This window comes from Arachis ipaensis, chromosome B06 (genome assembly GCF_000816755.2).
Source record: "Arachis ipaensis cultivar K30076 chromosome B06, Araip1.1, whole genome shotgun sequence".
NCBI classification, from domain to species: Eukaryota; Viridiplantae; Streptophyta; class Magnoliopsida; order Fabales; family Fabaceae; genus Arachis; species Arachis ipaensis.
Genome location: NC_029790.2, coordinates 22441454 through 22445988, shown reverse-complemented (window position 1 = coordinate 22445988; position 4535 = coordinate 22441454). Strand labels below are relative to the sequence as shown.

At 39.2% G+C, this 4535-nt stretch overlaps 1 long non-coding RNA gene across 1 annotated transcript; it reads left to right on the top strand.

The window, feature by feature from the left end:
* On the top strand, positions 475 to 1179 carry LOC110263925. The gene is made up of 3 exons (XR_002349654.1): positions 475 to 677; positions 948 to 1060; positions 1131 to 1179. It is a non-coding gene; the product is annotated as an uncharacterized LOC110263925 (long non-coding RNA).

Below are 4535 nucleotides of genomic sequence, written 5' to 3'. Positions count from 1 at the left end.
CCCCCTGAACCCCCCCCCCCCAAAAAAAACTTGAAGAAAGCACACCCACGCTTCCCCCAACTCCATCTAAAAGGTAAGTTCATCAGACTAAAATCAATCTTTACTTATCATCCGTATATTCTTACTCTTATAATACGTTATACATGATGACGCAGTCATCCAGACGCAGAAGACGTTGCTGCCCTGATGATGATGGCAGGACAGCATCCTATGTTCCTAAAACAGATCCAGTGCCATCATTCAGCCTTGGCTTGACTGATTCAAGCCAAGAGGGAGCGTCAACGCAGGAGACAGAAAGGGCAAAATCTCCAGAAACTGCAAATTTGCTAGAACAATTAGACGATTTGGTACAAAAAATAGCAAGCAGTGCGGCGAAAGAAAAAAGTAAAAGTCCACAAATTCAAAGGGAGACTGGGGGAGAAAGTTCTGGGAAGTTTGAAACTCCTGAGGGAATAAATCAGATTACGGAAAATTTGTTAGTACCGTTCTTTACTTATATGCCAAATAAAATAACACACTGTTGAAATGTGGCAATCCTTCAGATTTTTGTACCTGTTTGCTACTCGGGCCATTGGTGGTTATGGGTGATTGATACAAGAAAGCGGAGATTTCATATACTTGACCCGCTACACAAGAAAGCTCCAAGCGATGAGAGAAAGCAGCTTAACAAATTCACTGTAAGTTGCCTCTATGTTCTTTACTTTAATAGATAGGTGTATTTCAGTTCAATATAAGGTGTATGTATGTTTTGCTTTGGGTGTAATTATGTTCTCCTTTGGGTGTAATTTCTTTGTCGAGTTGGGTGTATTTTGTGGAACCATTTGGGTGTATTTTGTTGATCAAGTTGGGTGTATTTCGTTTGTTGTGTTGGGTGTATATTGTCTATTCAGTTGGTTGTATCTTGTGCATTCATTCGGGTGTATTACTGATTTGTTTTGGTATTTAAGGGATATGTAATTTCAAGATTGAGAGCATATGCCGGCGGGGAACCTCTGAAGAAAGACGAGAAGGAGAAGGAAATTAAAGCATCATATGTTAAAATATCAGGCCAAAAATCAAGGTATAAATTTGTGACTCTAAACATTAAACTTTCCTAAATGAGATTTGTAATTTATTTTCTTCGTTTTCAGCTATGACTGCGCTATCTACGTTATGAAGTGGCTTGAGTTAATTGAGCCGGAAAACATTAAAAAGGGGAAGTATGAATGGGATAATTGGAAACAGGTAACTGTCTTTAGAACTATATAACTCTGTATTACTTTACTGAATTAATATTGCTGTTTAAACAGAATATACTTTTTAATTGTAGGAGGAGGTGGACCACTATAGAGTGGAGTATGCTTCGCGGATACTATTCAGTGAAATGAATAAAGAGAGATCAAGCAATTAGAGAGAGTAATGCAATAAGGCTGTCGAAGTCATCCTTCGTATTATTGAGTCCGTTTTGTCAGATAAATTCTACTGATATAGAAACTGCGTAATCCAACTGCTAGGTAGTTTGTAAATTGAACAAATGCTGTAAAAATTTGCCATTTATAAACAACTTCTATTCAATGAAATTTTTTTCCATAGTTAAACTATCTGTGCTGTTAAACTGTCTGTGCTGTATTCAAAAGCTGTATTACAGGTGGTAAAATATGAAGGAAAACATCAAGGCAGATATAAACACAAATTATAAACTTTTACACCCAACGCAAGTTTAATATACACCCAAGATTGCTTAAAAAATACACCCAAACTGTCTGTGCTGTTAAACTGCCTGTGCTGTATTCAAAATGTATGAATTACAGGTACTAAAATATGAAGAAAAATATCAAATCAAATATACACCCATAACCTGCGAATTTTTACACCCAAATAAAGTTGAATATACACCCAAAAGAACAGTGTTTTTACACCCATATTCTGTAAAACTATACACCCAAAGAGTTATCCCCTGCTGCTGGTACCCTGAACTGATAATTCATAACATGTCCTTGATATTGGCTGGAATTTGAATGCACCACTGATGCAGCATCAAACAGGTTTATCTGAATATAACACTCACATATTAGCTAAACTATTAACGAGAAAAATAAACTCAATCGCCACAAATTTAAAGAACATTACTTTTACCTCGCTTAAAACTTTCGTCTTCTTCTTCTTTGTGGCATTTGCAATCTGTTTGTCCAACTTTGAACCTAGCCTATTTTTTGGACGTCCTCTTGTTCGAATCCTTGGCGGGCTTTGAAGCTCGTTAACGGATTCCAAGTTGGCGTCTTCGTGGGATAAAGAAGATGTCCCCTTTCTTTTGGCTTTTAATGATTCCATCTAAGCCATGACGTTATCGTACGCACGGTGCAGAATTGCAGTCAGCTCCTCCGATTCAGATGAAAATTCGCAAATATGTTGCGAACGAAAAACCAATTGGTCGAACCTCTTGCTTCTTGGCTCCATCAGTGGCTCGTCGTGGCTGCTCTTGATGTGTGTATGTCGCCTCTTTACCTTCTTGCTCCATCGTTCCAGTATATATCTAGGTGACACTTGGCTTACTTGTTCGAAGCTTAACACGCTTAGTGCGTGACGACACAGTATCCCTCTCAACTCGAATAATAAGCATTGGCATTTTACCTCGGCTGCAACTGAGTCGTAAGTAACCACAAACTTGTTGAATATTGAGTTGGAAACTTGTTCTCCGACTTCGTATACTGAATAGCCTAGAGTGGAATTCGTTAATCTGGTGATGCAATTCGCCTTTCCTCTGAATTGCGCTTGGACTTCCCTAAACTTTTGATGAGTGTACGCATCTTGAAACTGAGCTTCAATGGAGGATTTGGTTGCACACGGTATGACCGTATGAAAATCTGCAGCATCTGATTCTCTCTCTGCTTGCTCCTTGCTTCCGAGGCAATTATCGTATTGTTTGACGAACTGAATAAGCGAGCTGTTCCGAGTGATAAACTTGTTAAAAAATGAATGCATGCTCTCGCTCCTTTGTGTGCTTCTCATCCCTGCCCAGAAGTGGTGATCCAGATAGATAGGAACCCATATGTGACGGTCTTCATACAGATCTGCAGAAGACACCCAAACACAGACTATAAATACACCCGATAAAACATGCAATTTACACCTCTGCTGCAGATTTTAAAAAAACATTACCTGAAAGCCACTTGTTGTCCACAAGACCAAAATTGAGCAGAAAATCATTCCAATTCCTATCGAATGAGTCTTTGCTATGAGAGTTCCAAACAACTTGGCTCATTTCTTGTTCAATATCGGCATGTCCTTTGTACCCATTTAATTTGCTTGGAATCTTCTTCATGATGTGCCAAATACACCAACGGTGAATTGTTGTTGGCATACAGGCCTTTAAAACCCTTTTCATTGATGCGCATTGATCGGTGAGAAATCCTTTCGGAGCGTTTCCTCCCATGCAACGAAGCCAACATTGAAATAACCATTTGAATGATTCAATTTCTTCGTTTTTCATCAAAGAGCATCCAAGAAGTGTTGACTGACCGTGGTGATTCACCCCGACAAAAGAACCACAGACCAAATTATACCTGAAACAAATTACCATAGTGCAGAATGCAAAATCATTAGGTACACCCCAACAAATACTTCGTATACACCCAAAAAAATAGCCAATATACACCTCTGCTGTGAATTCATAAAAATACATTAATTTAGCATCATAAACAGGGGCAGTTTGTTACCTGTTTGTATTGTAGGTGGTGTCGAATGAAATGACGTCTCCGAAATACTCAAAGGCAGCTCTGCTTCTTGCATCGGCCCAAAAATCCAGCTTAATCGATTGATCCTCCTCGAGTTCGAGCTCAAAAAAGAAATTATGATTCTTCTCTTTCATTCTTAACAAATATTTCCCGAATTCCTTTGTATCTTCTTGTTCGGAAACATTCCGCACTTCCCTCGTAATGTAATTCCTCACGTCCTTTTCGATAAAATTTAACTCGCGATGACCCCCGGCAGCCGCAACAAATGATTGGTAGGTTTTGCTTGGTCTGATACCGGCCTCCTCGTTATTCTCTATTGTACGATGAATGGACATGCTTAGTTCCCTGTGTTGTTTGAGCATCTCTGCTTTACTTGGACAGCAGGGGTGTGAATGATCCAACACAACTTTTGAAATGATCCAAGCACCGACATCCTTCAATGTGTGTATATAAATTCTTGCAGGACAGTTTAAACCGGCTGTCGGATTGGTCTTCTCGGTCGGAGATATTTTAGATTTCCATTTTTCCTCTCTGCTACATGTAATCAGTTGATTCTCAATCTCGTTTTCCTTCCTATTTGTGCTCCGAACTCTTGTAGAGAAACCTGCAGCCTTGGCGTAGTTCCTGTAAAATTTTCTAGTATCTTCAAGGGTGGTAAAGGTCATTCCAACCTTCGGAACAAGCTGGTCATCAACAACCGAGAGAGGCTGCAGAATACACCATTTCAAAAACTGTAAATACACCCATAGATATGATTCAAATACACCCAATCATGTCTGATATGATACACCCGAACTGCAACAACTCAACTAAAATGACAAT